Source organism: Pelodiscus sinensis, chromosome 3 (genome assembly GCF_052426305.1).
Source record: "Pelodiscus sinensis isolate ZL-2025 chromosome 3, ASM5242630v1, whole genome shotgun sequence".
In the NCBI taxonomy this organism is placed as follows: domain Eukaryota; kingdom Metazoa; phylum Chordata; order Testudines; family Trionychidae; genus Pelodiscus; species Pelodiscus sinensis.
Window position 1 is genome coordinate 134,633,441 of NC_143054.1, and position 16,856 is coordinate 134,650,296.

General features: G+C 44.7%; 1 long non-coding RNA gene across 1 annotated transcript; it reads right to left on the reverse strand.

Moving 5' to 3' along the window:
- Window positions 1-1,756: 1,756 nt before the first annotated feature.
- LOC142827983 (uncharacterized) lies at window positions 1,757-2,870 on the reverse strand. The gene is made up of 2 exons (XR_012902830.2): window positions 2,426-2,870; window positions 1,757-2,342 (listed from the first exon to the last, which is right to left on the reverse strand). It is a non-coding gene; the product is annotated as an uncharacterized LOC142827983 (long non-coding RNA).
- Between the last annotated feature and the right edge of the window lie 13,986 nt (window positions 2,871-16,856).

The following is a 16,856-nucleotide window of genomic DNA, read 5'->3' on the forward strand; positions in this document are numbered from 1 at the left end:
TGAAATGCAGTCTAAACACTTCTTTTCAGATACATTGTTACCTCTTGTTTCATGTTCATGTATTTCCTGGTTTCAGCAGGAACTAAAACTGATGTGTATCTATAGAAATACTGTATCAGTGGCTATTTTCAGAGCACTTTTGGAGTCTGGATGGATGTGAAAAGTATCAGAAATCTTCCAAGAAAAACTGATTTTTGTGACACATCTAGCTCATTTTCTTGGCCCAATCAGCTACAGCTAAATGCAGCTGATCTTAAGATAAGCAAATTAATTCTAACATTTTACCAGAACCAAACTACTTGAAGTTCATCATGTAGTCTGGATACACAATAAATGTTCCACTTGGTTCACACCAGACTCACAACTATCATGTAGTTTGGTTGCACAATAAGGCTATGTCTAAACTGGTGGGTTCTTGCACAAGAAAATGTCCCCACTGCCATGTGCTTTTGTGCAAGAACATCCATGGCAGTGTGGATGCTCTCTTGCACAAGAAAGCTCTGATGGCCGTTTTAGCCATAGGGCTTTTTTGCGCAAGGAACCCCTGCCACGTGTCCACATTGCCTCTTGCGCAAGAGGGCTTTCACTTAGAAAAGAGCGTAGCTCTTGTGCAAGAAACCCTGGCTTCCGACGCCGTACTGTAAGTCTTCTTGCGCAAGAGCAGGCGGGCAGTGTGGATGCTCTGCAGGTCCTCGCACAAGAACCCGCCAGCGTAGACATAGCCATAGGCTGTGTCTACACTGGCCACTTATTCCGGAAAATCAACCGCTTTTCTGGAATAACTTGCCAGCTGTCTACACTGGCCCCTTGAATTTCCGGAAAAGCACTGACGATCTACTGTAAAATCATCAGTGCTTTTCCGGAAAAACTATGCTGCTCCCGTTCAGGCAAAAGTCCTTTTCCAGAAAACTGTTCCGGAAAAGGGCCAGTGTAGACAGCACAGATTTCTTTTCCGCAAAAAAGCCCCAATCGCGAAAATGATGATCGGGGCTTTTTTCCGGAAAAGCATCCTGCCAATGTAGACGCGCTTTTCCCGGAAATACTTATAACGGAAAACTCTTCCGTTTTAAGCATTTCCGGAAAATCATGCCAGTGTAGACGTAGCCTAAAAGTATATCTACACAGAAGCATTATTTCGGAATAACTAGTGTTATTCCGAAATAACATAGTTTGCATCTACATAGAAGCAGTTATTTCAACATAATGTCGAAATAATGTGCAGCCGGAGGAATTTTTACTCCGACACCTGTAGTAAATTTTGCGGGGATTAAGGGAAGTTGGAGGAAAAGTGCTCTTTCTTGGACTTACTGGTGTGTAGACAGGGCCAAAAGCTGAAATAAGCTATTTTGACTTAAGCTATGCAATTGGTGTAGCTTAAGTTGCATAGCTTATTGCGGATTTAGCCCTGCTGTGTAGACATACCCTAAGGGTACCAATTGGTTCACACCAGATTTACAACTATTGCCTGTTATATACTGGAATGGAAATTCACTGGTATTAACTAAAATACTGACGGGGAATTTAACTGCACTGCTCAGTATAGACAAAGACCAACAAACTTGCAAAAAATAGTTCCTCACGTGGAATTGCACGCACTCTTATTTAGGTAAGATTTTACCCTTGAAGGCTTAACACTTGGAATGCAAGCAATAAAAGCTTGCTTGACCACAAGCCTCAAAATGTATTCTTTCTAAAACAAGTAAAATAATGACCTTATGATATCAACGTTTAAAAAGTAACTATGTTGGTACTAAAATGGTTTACACTTTCTTTTACTAAGAAATAAATACCTTCATTCATGCAGCAGGAAAAATAGAGAAAATATATCTAGGAATATACTCAGTATCAGATAATGCTCATTTCCAGTTCTACTCCCTGTCACAGCATATGCCTAATAAATCCATAGCAATCAGTTCCTTAGCTTCATCTTTTTCTCCCTCGTATTGTTTTCTCCAACTGCTCAGCCTTCTAAACAATCCCAGAAAAGAGGCATTTTTTTCACTGTTTCTCTTTTCCTTGACCTGTTCACTTGCCATTTTGTATTTCACATTCTTCCGCCATCTGGTCGGCTGGGTTTTCTTCCTGAAAAGTTTCTTGAAATACCAGCAACTGTCAAAACTAATGTCTCTCTTCATCTCCACCTTTGCTGTTCTTTGCATTTTAAGCCTGATATTTAGGGAAACCTTGAATCTGTCATTCAATTTCACTCAGTTTTCTCTCAACTGTAGTAGTTTTTCTACTAGTTCTTTCCTACTTAGAGGAAGACCACTATTAATATAGTCTACTTTCCTTCAAGGGGATCTTGATCATCAAAGACCCACCTATTGTTTTTCAAGTTGCATCTGTGAGGAAAAATGTAGTAAGATTAGTTAACTTATGTCAATGTCATAAACTGTAACAATTTAACTGTAGCAAAGGACTATACCTGTACTTACTAACTTTGTCACCCTATTTTTTGTGTCTAAACTAGAGAAATTACACAGTCAATTACATATATTTGTCTATAAAGATCAAACAGCTTGGCCAACAGATGTTCTGTTTTGTTACTATGGAAGTGTGTGTTGATTACATCATTACCATGATGACTTCACAATAATAAATAAAACCTTAGACTCCTTTCAACCATATAATCAGTGACTTGAAAAAGGCCATCAGTGTTGTTATTCTAATAGTAACTTAATTCCTAGGATTATTATTGTGAAGATAATTTTTTGAAATTGTAAGCTAGTGACATTTGGTGTGCTGTAGAAAGAGAATGTAGACTCATCTACACATAGATAAATGTAAATGCCTGTGACCAGAAGAGCAGGCATTTTGGGACCTGAAAGGGACCCTCACAGTCTGATACAGACCCTCTTACGCCAGTTTTCTTAAAACAAAGGAAGGGGACATCAGCTAAATACCCCCACTCAACCTGAGTAATATCTTACTCCACTAGTAGTTACATTGATTTCAATGGGGACAGCTATAATGTAAGGCAGTGGTTGTCAAACTATGGGTTACAACCCTGTATCAGGTCATTGAATGTCAGGCACCAGGTTTCACTGCTGCAGTGTCCCCCCTCCTACTCTGCAAAGCTCTCATCCTCAGCCCCACTCTGGATCCCACACTGGTCAAATGTTGGGTCATGGGCATCAAAAATTTTCTTCAACTGGGCCATGAGAAAAAAAAAATTGAAAACCACTGATGTAAGGTACTATCAGCATGCGTTAGCATATCACAATCTAGGCCAAAGAAATTAAAGACAATGTATTTGTCATGGTTCAAAAACAGAATTTTAAAATATCACATCCTTTAAGTTGCTTAAAAAAGAGCATGTCTCACTGCGAGGGAGATTTACAAAATGAAATCAAAAGTCTAAAGCAGGCCATCAATCAGTGTCTCCTTTCACTGCCAGTCTAATGATGAAGCTCTTTGGTCATATCAATTAGCTGATTTTAGTTCACATTTTTAATCCATTAAAAAATAACACACATTTTGTGAAAATAGAAAATTATTGGCATAGATGGAGAGAAAATTTGAAAAAAAAAATGAGGTTACTCACCTCTATCCAGAGGGTACATGGAGAGGGTGTGGGAAGGGGGTGTGTATGTAAACCTGCTACATATTAATTTCCTTTGGTGATTCCTAGTTCTTGTTTTATGTGAAAGATTAAGTAACATTTCCTTATTCCCACCCACCATTCAGAATTGTATAGACCTCTCTCAGATCCCCACTGAATTGTCTCTTTCCCAAGCTTATAAATCCTAGTCATTTTAATCTCTCTTCCGGTTTCATGCCATTAATCATTTTAGTAGCCTATGTCTGTACCTTTCCCAATTCCAATATATTTTTGGGGTGTAGCGTGACCAGGCTGAACACAGTATTCAATATGTGAGCATACCATGGATTTATATAGTGGCTTTATTATATGCTATGTCTTATCTATCCCTTTCCTAATAGGTCTTAATATCTCATTAGCTTTTTTTATTGCTGCTGCACATTGAATGGATATTTTCAGAGAACTATCCACAAGGACTCCAATATCTCTTTCTTGAGTGATAACTAATTTTAATAGCAACATTTTATATGTTTAGTTGCGATTGTGTTTTCCAATGTTCATTACTTTGCATTCATCATATAGCCCACTTTCTCCTTCAGTCTCACCCCTCACTAGCTCTGATAGCCCTCCCCACCTCCATGTAAATTCAAGCACCTCCCCTAATTTCAATTTTCTGGGGAAAACAATGGGTGCTAGAATTTTGATTTGAATGCCAAGAATGGATCCAAGTCCTCTGAACTGTGGAGAAGTCCCAATCTAATTAGGCCTCTGAAATAGGCCAAAGCAAAATCGTTGCTCCTTCCAAACATATACAGGTCAGAACTTTGAGGAAGCTGGCATCTGTATCTTGCCTCAGATATTAGTTTATTTTCCTGGACTTTTCTTTCTTGTTCCCTAGAGCCACAAAGTCTCTTTCAGTGCTAGTTCATTCCAGACTTTATCCATTTCTAGATGATGACTTAAACACAGGATTAATTCCCTGCTTTTTCCTGTTGCAGTTTTACAATGGGGTACAATGGTGCATGAGGGGGAGGACCCAAGTAACCACTCAGTGAGCAGAAGGAAAAGAGTATAATTAACCTCTCACCTGAAGCAAAGAAGAACGTTTTGTTCTCTTGGCTTCTCCTGTCTAGAGATCTATTCAGGAGCACAGATCAGAAAGAAATGGCTTAATTGAGATAAGGGAGGAAGAATGGGTCTTGTGATTAAGGTAGGATCCAAGGTCATGATCTTGTGCTACCACAGACTTGCTCAAATCACTTAATTTGTGTGCCTCAATTTCCCATCTTCAAAATGGGGATAATATTGTTGTGAAAATGAATAGATGAATAATTGTGAGGCACTTTGATACTATAGTGCCTAAGGGTATATCTGCACAGTACTGTAAGCTAGGCTATATGAGTCTTGAGCCGTCAGATGCAGTGATTCTAAGACTCAGCTTGTGCATCCACACTGAATATTGACCCTTGGTTTAGAATGTATGGACCTAGGTCTCAGAACTGCACTCAGGCCTCTACCCTGTACTACACAGACCTGACTCACCCCAGACTATCTCAGGTATCTCAGTACCTTTCCAGAGGCAGCTGCCCCAGCCATTTGTTCATAGTGTGCTCTGGGAAAAGGAAAATGTGACACTCCTTCCCACAGCACTTTAAAGGAAGTTGTCATAGCCTGCCCACCACACCCTACTGAGCTGCTGTCTTTTGAGCCTGCATGCTCCCAACAATCAGCGCCAGCCACATGGAGGAGTCACCACTGGAAAAACTGGTCCTGCGTGGGCTATCACTGCTGTTTCAGGAAATAGGCAGAACATTCATAAGACACTGGTGGACATTTCGGTGGTATTTTGTGACCCACTGGAGACAACTGGTAAAGGAGGAGGAGGATACAGGGATGGGCAGACTTGAACAGGCTGATGCTACTCATATGCTACTGATGGCCCCCATTTAAACTAGCGATTCTGAAGCAGGGCCATAAGCACAGACTGGTGGGATCTCATTGTCTTGCAGACTAGCAATGATCAGCATGGCTACAGAACTTCTGCATGAAGAAGACTACATTTCTGGAGCTCTGTGAGTCGCTTGCCCCAACCCTCTAGCATCACAACATACTCATAAAGCATGGTGATGCTGTTTTAGAAGTGGTTTGCTATAACCACCTGGAAGCTGGCTATTCCAGACTCTTACAGATCCACTGCTAACCAGTTTGGTAACTCAACTGTGAGTAACAAGGAAGCAGAGGTTTCTTAGGCAATTAGACATGTGGTTTCCCTCAAGGGAATGGGCATACTATTCCTGAAGCAACTGCAGTCTTTAAGATAATGGGGTTTCCAAACTGCACCAAAGCAACTCATACCCACAGCCACTCATATATCTATAATTTACCCTCCTCAAGCACATACATTGCTAAGAGTGATGATGGTGATGGCAATCACTTATTGCCGAGTGTGATTATCTTCCATGGGAGCTGTGGACCCTCGGGTGGCTGATAAGGCGAATCCTTGAACCACAAGTTCTATTAAAGTGAGGGCAGATGTTTCCAGGTATAGCAGGAGGCTGTTGACCATGACTAGAAGCCAACTTCCCCTTCCTCCTGCGCCTCCTCAACTTGTTGGCGGGCAAGTTCAAAATGCAGGGAGCCGTTGCGTAGGACTCCTCTGCATTTTGAGCGATCCTAGGCGAGTGTCTCCCAAGTGTCAACGTCAATGTTGCACTTCTTTAAGTTATCCTTTAACAAGTCCTTATAATGCTTCCGTTGTCCTTCCACGTTACGGTATCTTTCTTTCAGCTAGGAAAACAAGACCTGTTTTGGGAGACAATCCCGAACAATGCGATCAGTCCAGCAAAGTTGCTGATGGATGATCTTTGTTTCAATACTGGTGGTCTTTGCCTCTTTCAGAACATTGATGCATCTGTCTTCCCATTTGATCTTCAAGCTCTTATCAAGGCAGTATTGGTGATACCTCTCAAGTGATGTCTTTAGGTTGTCCAGGTTTCAGACCCATAGAATTGTGTTGGGAGAATGATGGCTTGACAGACAAGAAGTTTGGTGTCTGTTCAAATGATCTTCAAAAACTCTGTGCCGTAAGCGAGCAAAGGCTGCACTGGCACAGCTCAGACAATGTTGGATTCTACATCAATACCTGCCTTGGATGAAAGATAACTTCCAAGGTAGAGAAAATGATCAACATTCTCCAGTGCCTTTCTGTTGATTTTAACAGATGGGGTGTATGGTACCTCATTTGGGGAGGACTGATGAAGCACTTTGGTCTTCTTGATGTTGAGGCTGAAACCAAGACTTGTGTAAGCATCAGCAAACACATTCAGGATAGTTGGAAGATCTTTCTCAGGGTATGGCTACACTAGCTCGTTAATTCGAGCTAGGTAGGCAAATGAGGCGACCGGAGTTGCAAATGAAGCCCGGGATTTAAATATCCCGGGTTTTGTTTGCATGTTCCCGTCCGGTTGCCATTTTGAAATTTCACTAGCCCAAACTCACTGCCGCACAGCTACACGCGGCAGTGAAACGTTAATTCGAACTAAGTCCTAGTTCGAATTAACATTTCACTGCCGCGTGTAGCCGCCCGGCAGTGAGTTTGGGCTAGTGAAATTTCAAAATGGCGACCGGACGGGAACATGCAAACAAAACCCGGGATATTTAAATCCCGGGCTTCATTTGCAACTCCGGTCGTCTCATTTGCCTACCTAGCTCGAATTAACAAGCTAGTGTAGACATACCCTCAGAGTGGGCAAAAACTGCATTGCCATCAGCCCACTGAAGTTCCACAACAGATACATGTAATACATTTAGGCTGGGAGCTTTGCCGGAAAAAAGCACCAGTATAGACGCGGATCTTTCGGAAAATAAAGCCTTTTCCGAAAGATCCCTTATTCCTGATTTTAAGAGGAATAAGGGATCTTTCAGAAAAGGCTTTATTTTCCGAAAGATCCACGTCTAGACTGGCGCTTTTTTCCGGCAAAGCTCCAAGCCGGAAAAAAGCAGCAGTCATTTTTATGCAAATGAAGCAGGAGGGATTTAAATCCCTGCTTCATTTGCAATTGCGATGTGTCTAATTTGCATCCCTTTTACGGAAAAGGGATGCAGTCTAGACACAGCCTTATTGTATTAGGGAATAATATGCCTGAGTGTCAATCCTCCAAAGGTCAACAGAGTTACTTAGTTTTGAGGAGTCTTCTAAAGGTTGGAGATAAACGTCTGGTAAAGTCCAGACAAATCTGATAAAGTCGGCTTCCCTCACTTTTTACCTACCAAAATACTTAATAGATTGACTTATTGGAGTAAACAGGCCATTGTGGGGATGCCTAAAGTCTAATTTGGGAAATAACAGAAGGCCATAATCCTGAAGATTCCTGAATGGCTAAGGGCATTCTATTCAAGCAGGGGGCAGGCCTCATAGATCACAGATATTTTCAAGCATATGGTGACCTGAGCCACATATCTATAAGTGGACTGTACTAGTGTCATATACAGACGGGCCCAGAAAATACATGGTTACCTTCACACTTAGGGCGCCCCGCCTATATCCTTACATGGGCTCAAAGTATAACCTGGTTAATTTAGGCACCCCAGTCCATCCCATACAATTTTCTGAGGATCTGTGAAGTCTTTTTACCAGTGACAATACTCCTTTATTTATTAACAGTTACCAGAACAACTACACACAATGGGTGTGTCTAGACTGGCAAGATTTTGCACAAAAGCGGCCGCAAAAAAAAAGCACTTTTTGCTCAAAAGCATCCGTACCAATCTAGACACGCTTTTGCAGAAATACTTTTAACGGAAAAACTTTTCCGTTAAAAGCATTTCCACAAAATCATGCCAGTCTAGACACAGCCATTAAGTATACAATGCTCATCACTCCTAATAAGGCAGATGAACTTTTCCCGGTTGCTATGGGTGGCAAGTGATTCCTGCATTTGGGGAGGCTGTGCGTCAGCCCTAGAACTCCCTAGAAGTAGGAGGGGCACCAACACCCAGACTGTGTCCCCATCTCCCCACCCCCACCCATCCCCACTCTGCCTCCTAAGGACTTCTCCCTCTCCTCCCCACTCTGCCCCAGGTTCTGCTCCCAATAGGCCTCTCCCCTAAGATCCTCCTTACTTGCTGCTCAGATCTCTGCCCTCTCCCCTGATGTTACCCCAAAATTTGGACCCAAGCCACCCCAATAATGGCCTGCCTATAACTGTAAACCAATTATCAATTTGGCCAGCTTCCATGGGTAACAGGAGGTGACCTGCTTAAATCGCTTGCTTGGGTTTTACAGAGAGTTTGCCTCTGATTATCAGAAGACTTCCCAGAACAGACCAGTTCTGTTAGTCATAAGAAGACATAAATGCAGTCTTTTGCTCAAAGGATTGATGCTTAAGCATTAATTATTTTTTTAAAAAAATAACAGAAATAATCCACTGCAATACATTTGATAATTGAGAAAGAAATAGCAAAGCACAGTTGTATTGCAATTAAAAGTCATACAGGCAATGCACAAAACATACAGGAAACACAATGTTGTGCAATATGGTACAGGCAGACTATGCATATATGTGTGTGTAAAATTATATATATATATATATATATATAAAGCCTTAACTTAATGTTACAGTATAGTACCAAACCTATTATAATGTAACATACAGATCCTTATACATATGTATAAGACAGTATTACAATATTGCGCATTACTAAATAGCATTCTGAGTGGTGATCTGGCAACCATAGAATGGGTAGGGTAAAAATCCATTCAGACACAAGCATCCAGCTTTATTTACAACCATATCCCAATACTCCTTACAATCAAGAAGGACATATACTTGCTCTCCTTCCAGAATCCCTCTGTACCACCTATGGTCCTCTGTCTCTCTCTGGTTCTTCTGCTGTTTCTGCTGCTGTTCTGTGCTTTTCCTAGTCCGTTCATACACCCACACTAAAATCTGACAACTTCTTGCCTAATATACAATTTTTTACCCTCTCTGATTAGATGCTTTCTCAATTTCAGCCATAACCATAATTCCTCCGTATTGGGAGATACTTCTTTGAGCTAGACATAGCTGACATTTTCCCCGCACACCTAACTCATCCCTCCCATCAGGTATTCTGAAGTGAACTCAGCCTTCCCTGGTTGAACTTGATTTCACTCCTGTATGCTATTGGTCAATTCTGTCTGAATCCTCCATTTTGATTTTTTTCGTTGCAAAATCAGTGTGGTTGCAATTTTAGACTTCAAGCTATACCTTCAAACTATTACTTATTAAAAGTCTTAGATGTCGAAGTACATTTTATACATTTAAGCATTATGATACTGTGACCACTTTTGTTATGCTAACTGAGGGAGGTGATTTTTATGATGTTTTCTGCTCCTCTTTGCATACTTTCAGGTGCATGGCTGGGTGCTGTTCTTGGTGCTGATTTTCTTACAAAAGGCTTTTAGCTGCTTTATACTGTGCATCACAGAGGGGTATCACAGAGGGGTATGTCTACACTGCATTCATCTTTCGAGAGAGGAATGCAAATGCAGCGGAGCGAAATTGCAAATGAAGCATGGATTTGAATTTCCCACACTTAATTTGCATAATTGCATCCAGGCGCTTTTTCGAAATACCCTATTTTGGAAAAAAAACGCCGTCTAGATGGGGTTATTTCGAAAAAAACCCCTTCTTTCAAAATAACCCTTAAACCTCATTTTTTAAGGAGTAAGGGTTATTTCAAAAGAAGGGTATTTTTTTAAAATAACCCCATCTAAACTAAGGGGGGGGGCGGGTTTCAAAATACAGTATTTCAAAAAAGCACCCAGACGCCATTATGCAAATGAAACATATAACCACATCAAATTTTAGTGGTTACATGGACTATTCAATTACATGCTATCTAACATCTCTAAGCAGTATTATACATTTTCCTCAAGCCACAGAAAACAATTAACTTAAAATAGTATGGCTACGTCTACATTGCATCCCTTTTCCGTAAAAGGGATGCATATTAGGCGTATCGCAATTGCGAATGAAGCAGGGATTTAAATCTGCCCCCTTCATTAGCATAAAAATGGCTGCCGCTTTTTTCTGGCTCGGGGCTTTGCCGGCAAAAAGCACCAGTCTAGACGTGGATCTTTCGGAAAATAAAGCCTTTTCCAAAAGATCCCTTATTCCTGATTTTAAGAGGAATAAGGGATCTTTCGGAAAAGGCTTTATTTTCCGAAAGATCCATGTCTAGACTGGCGCTTTTTGCCAGCAAAGCCCCGAGCCGGAAAAAAGCGGCAGCCATTTTTATGCTAATGAAGGGGGGGAGATTTAAATCCCTGCTTCATTTGCAATTGCGCTGTGTCTAATTTGCATCCCTTTTACGGAAAAGGGGTGAAATCTAGATACAGCCTATAATTTAATTGTCTGAATAATTGTACTTTCTTTATCCACTACTAGAACCTAAGACTTCTGCCAAAAGCAACAGAACTTCATTTAGATAACAACATTGTTTGTCTACAATTGCTCCATGTTCCAAATCAATGAATGTAAAAAAATTGTTTGGCAAACATAAAAGTACAGGATCATGTAACGTGAGATTTCTATTCTGAATATGGGCACACTGACACGTTACCCCATTCTCTGAACATATTCCTATTTAGTATTTATTCTTCGTCGAGTAGTGTCCCCGAGGGTGCCCCACTCGAGGTGCTGGGCTCGTCCCGGCGCCGCAAACTGGAGGATTTTTGCTAGCAGTAGCCCACCAGACTGCTGCCTCACGTCTCTCAGCTGAGCGCGGTCCGGTCTTGTCAGTTTCCTTCTAACCGTCCACGGCCGCAGACGGAGATAGGACGCGCTCTCTCTATGATCTTAGGAGAAAGGGAGTTTTAGTGTTTAGTTTTAGTGTTTAGTACTTACTTAGTAGTTTGTTAGTTCAGCGTTCATGTTAGCAGTTCCTGTTAGTAGTTGTAACGATTTTATCGCGTTTTAAAAAAACCCAACTGTTTCAGTTCCAGTTCTCTGGTGTTTAAAATCAAGACTTTATTACAATATCATCATGCCAGGACCTTCTGGCTTTAAGAAATGCTCCCAGTGCCAAGAGGCAATGCCTGCATCGGATGGGTGTTCCCGGTGTATCAAGTGCCTGGGAGACAGACATATTCCGCTTAAGTGTGCGCTCTGCATGAAACTGACAGTCAGGGCAAGGTGCGATAGGGAGATGAGGCTACGGATGCTTCTCTTCAACAAAGCCCTCCAAGTGCCCGAAGAAACTGAATTGCTCTTGAGCGCCCCGGCAGGCATGAAATTCGCCCGGCTACTGAGCAGCCTCAGCGCAGAAGGTCGAGTCCCCCTCCCAGAGTGAGTGTGGGGGATAGACCCGGTACCTCTGGCATACGACCGAGGCACCTGACCGAGATAACGAGTGTGATGGATTTAGTTCTGGGCGTGAGGACGCAACCCCTGCCTCGGGATCATGGCCCAGCGAGCCCGCCGTCTTAAAATTACAAATTCAACAGTTAAATGGGCCGAGCTCCTGATGCCCCACTGTGGGGTGGATCGGGGCCCAGAGAGCCCTGCATCCACAGTTCCCCACCTGGGGTGCCTCGGTCAGTCACCACGGTTCTCGGGGTGGAGGTCCCTCTTGCTTCGCACCTGTTTGCTTCTCTCCCGCGTTGCGTGCAGCATGGAGGGATAAAGGGGTGGCTAGGAGGACCCAGGCCCACCCCCCTCCACCAGGTCCCACCCCGGGGCTCTAAGGGTTTGGGTCTCGGCCCATACCCAGCTGATGGGGTCCCAGAATGGCTCTGCGCCATGCTGCTTCCTAGCCTCCCTGGAGTCTGCGGTTTTTGGTCCTGAGCCGTTGGCCCTTACCTCTTTGACGGAGGTACGCCAGAGTCCTCCCCGCGGCTCTCCTGGAGTCCTGGCTTCCCGTCTCCATCGGGGGGAAGGAATCACCTCCCTGGCGTTCTCCCCCTTGCTCCGGCTCGGGGGTGGCTATTAAACCTCCTGCCGGAGGTCACGCCGTGATCCCGAGGTAGGGATTGCGTGCTCACGCCCAGAACTAAATCCGTCACACTTGTTATCTTGGTCAGGTGCCTCGGTCGTATGCCAGAGGTACCGGGTCTATCCCCCACACTCACTCTGGGACAGGGACTCGACCTTCTGCGCTGAGGCTGCTCAGCAGCCGGGCGAATTTCATGCCTGCCAGGGAGCTCGAGGGCAATTCAGCTCGCACCCAGAACTAAATCCGTCACAACGACCAAGGGCTGTAGTTCATCGGCCCCAAGCTCTACCATGCCAAAATGCCCAGTACCGGCCTCTGCTAAAGGACTGCGGGCTGACTCAGCACCGGCAACAGCTTTAACGGCTGTTCAGAAGCCGGCAATGGCCGCACTGGCATCACCTTCCCCAGCGCCTGCGCAGATGGAAGCAACTCGGCCGGCATCGGCAACAGCGGTGCCGGCTACAGCGCCATCGCTCTCTGCGGTGCCGGAGGCACCGGCACGGCAGCCAGAGATGGGTACCGGTGCGCCTCTTCACCGGTGCTGGAGCCGGAACAGCTTTTGGCACCAGCAGCACCGGCTTACTTATAAGGCAACAGCTGCGTTGCTGAAGCTGACTCTGCAGTGGCCAGCCCCCTACACACGGCACCGTCCTCTCCATGCATCTCCTCGGTGCTGGCCAGGGCACAGCGGAAGGCAGAGTGCATTAGAACGCCCTCCCTCACTCCAGATCAGGCTGCTTTCTCTCCGGGGCCATTATCACCAGAATCATCTTGCTCTGCTAGTCACCACCGTGCACCACGTCACGTCTCTATTAGGGACAGCTATTACAGGTCACCTCATCACTCCCCTTCACGACGGTACTATCAAGATCACTATTCTCACTCCCAGTCATGTTACACCATGAGGTCTGTTTCCCCAAGGTCATCAAGACCTTCAGCATATTCACATCGCTATGGTTCACCACAAAGGTATTCCCCAGGATGCTTGCCAGGGTTGTATCATCACATACAATACTATGACCATTATTACTATGACCGTCCATGCTCATTCAGCAGACGATACCCGCGATCGCGATCTCCGTGTCGCAGCCGTCCAGCTTCTCCATGTCACCCACCGCCAGAACCCCTCCCTCCTGCAGCTCTGCCAACACCGGCAGAGGGCACAATATCGGCCCATAGTCAGGAGGAACAGGGTGACAATCATGTCCCATGCCAGGAACTACAGTGTTCAGGCTCCCTTGACTGTTAGTCATCATCGTCACCCGATGACGCAGTCTTTCTAGAGGAATCGTTGTCGACAGAGGACCACAAACAATTTCAAGGGCTCTTTAAAAGAGTGGCTCAATCTCAGGATGTGCAAACCACAGACGTGCAACGAAAGAAGCACTGCTTGCTGAAAAACTTGCATCCTTCCCAAAAATCTAAGCTAGCGCTTCCCTTTGATGAGGCCATCTTGGAGATTGCCAATGACATCTGGCAGACTCCAGCAGCTTCTCTTCCAACCAATAAATGGTCGGATAAGAAGTATTTGTCAGCCGACGGTCAGGGCAGTGTGTGTGGGTGTGTCTCCTAAGTCTTTAGCTGCTAAGACACGAAGTCTCATTGCAGCGGGCAGCCCAGAAGTCTGAAAGGAGCCCCGAGAGTTTAACGTCCGTGACTTTACTGCTAGGACCGAGGTCCCGTCACAGAGGGTAGCCAAACAGGCTAACAGACGCCCCAGTGTGTAGGAAGAGCTTATTACACTTCAGATTTTAGCTGCTAGAACATGGGGGGGGAGTTCCTTTGCAGCGGGCAGCCCAGGAAAGGCTGAGAAGTGTCCCAGTGGACCCTGTCACCTGGGAGTGACACAGATCCAAACGCCCAAGCTCTTCCTATAACTGTCCCTTTATGACCGGCTGAAGTTCTTTTAAATTGTGCTTGGTTCTGTTACAGCAACTGAAGGAGTCAGGCTAAAACTTAAACAGTTACAGGTTTATTGAGGAAGCTTATAAATCATATGGTTGCAATGGCTATTGTTCTATTTCTTAACTACTAGCAAAATATAGATCTTAAAAATGGTTACAAAGAAGATAAAGATAGAAAAATAGAAATAATGGTACCAAGTAACAGCTTACTCTTTCTATGTGTACACTTAAGACAGAGGACCACATCCAGGTACAATTTTTACCCCCTTCTGTGCCTCTCAACTCCAGCATGTCAGGCTAGGGCCGGTCCCTCAATTCCTAGGAAAGATGAAAATACGAGGTGGGCGTCCCCATAGAACCTCGAGAGGTCAAACACCTAACCCGACCAGCAGGTAGAGGGTAGAATGACACTCAAAGTGAGTGTGTGCTGGACCCATCTTTTATACCCATTTTGGGTCACATATTTCTCTTTCTTATCTGTCATGCCAAATGGGGCTGTTCTGTCTTTTGTGAGACCAGTTCTTACAAGGGAGTTGTGAACTTAATTTACACTTGTAAGAGAGATAACTAAATTGGAATTACTGGGGATTCTTTTCTCAGTGGGAAATTCCTCTTCCAGGGACTGTGTGTGTGTTCGAATCAACATGGGTGCCAGCCGGGGCAGTTCTCGCAGCCTCGAGGCCAGCTTATTGACTTAATCGCTCTCTCTCCACACATCTGTTTTCAGCTCCTCAGGATCAGATGAGCCAGCATAGACTATGCTGATATTATTGCTCCTTCTCTGTCCTGTATGCTTCAGGAACCTCAGAGAGGCAAATAAGATGGATGAGATGGGGGTGGGCGGTCTGTCTGGCTACAGTATTTCATAAGCAACAAAGGGATGGAGTTTCTGTTCACCCAGCGCCAATCCAATTCTCTCGTCATGGATGCTGCACAGCAGCGATCGAAGACGACACAAGCCAAAACCACCGTCAGTGACAAAGAGGCTAAGCGTCGGGACATTTTAGGAAAGAAAGTTTATTCTTCCACCACCTCAGCCATGAGGATGTGTAATTAAGTGGCTCTCCTTTCAAATCACGATTTTGATAACTATTCGAAATTGGTTCCTCTTTTAGAACATCTGCCGGACTCGAAACAACAAATTTTAAAGGCGGTCAAAGGTGCGAACAGCATTGCAAACCGCACTTGACACGGCCGACGCAGCGGCACGAACCGCAGCTACCGTTATAGTCATGCACCATGCATCGTGGTTGCATCAAGCTGCTGTCCCGAAAGACCTGCAAGCCAAGGTTGAGGACCTGCCCTTTGATTGTCAGCTGCTCTTCACTCAGTCCACCGATCAGGTTTTCCACTCCGGCAAAGACTCCCGCACAACTCTGAGAACACTGGGGATGGGCACGCCTCCATACAAGCACAAGAGGTACACGCCCTACAACAAACAGAGGCCTTTTTCTTATGCAGCACCCCGTACACGACCATATACGCAGCAGAGACAAAGTCAACATCCACAAAAATGACGGCAACAACCTAACAAAGCGCCCATTCACCAGCAGGGTCAGCAGCAAGTTTGACATGTCGATCGACGGACTGTGGACCACTCCTTTGACAGAGGCACTACAAGACACATAAGGTTTATTTCACCACGGGTTGAGACTTTACCAACACCGTTGGTCTCTTATATCCACCAACCGTTGGGTCCTCGACATAGTCGCTTCAGGATACGTCTTCCCTTTCAACTCAATCCCTTCCCCCACCCCACCTTTCCCATCCCTTTTCAGGGACCCCTCTCATGAGACTCTTCTGCAGCAAGAGGTGTCTCGCCTGCTTACCATAGGAGCAGTGGAGAGGGTACCAACTCAGTTTCAGGGAAAAGGATTTTATTCTCGATACTTCCTCACCCAGAAGAAATCAGGGGGTTGGAGACCTATCCTGGGCCTATGCCAGCTCAATCATCACCTGCGGAAGTAAAAATTCAAGATGGGTCACGTTCGCCTCTATCATCCCAGCTCTCAAGAAAGGAGATTGGTTCGCGTCCCTCAATTTATAGGACGCTTATTTTCATATTACGATACATCCAGCCCACAGGCAATTCCTTCGGTTCGTAGTGGGCACGGACCATTATCAATACAGGGTGTTACCTTTTGGACTTTCAGCAGCACCATGAGTTTTTTCCAAGACTCTGGCAGTGGTGGCGGCCTACCTTTGACGCCTCGACATCGCGATATTCCCATATCTGGATGATTGCCTATTAAAGGCACCTACCCTCGGCGAGGCTACACAGACAGTCACCATTACCACAATGGAGTTCAAGGCTCTGGGGTTCATTATCAATCTCGAAAAGTCCTCCCTGACGCCGAGTCACAGCCTAGCATTCATTGGTGCACGACTCGATTCACTGACGGCGAAGACATATCTGCCCACAAAGAGATTCCAAT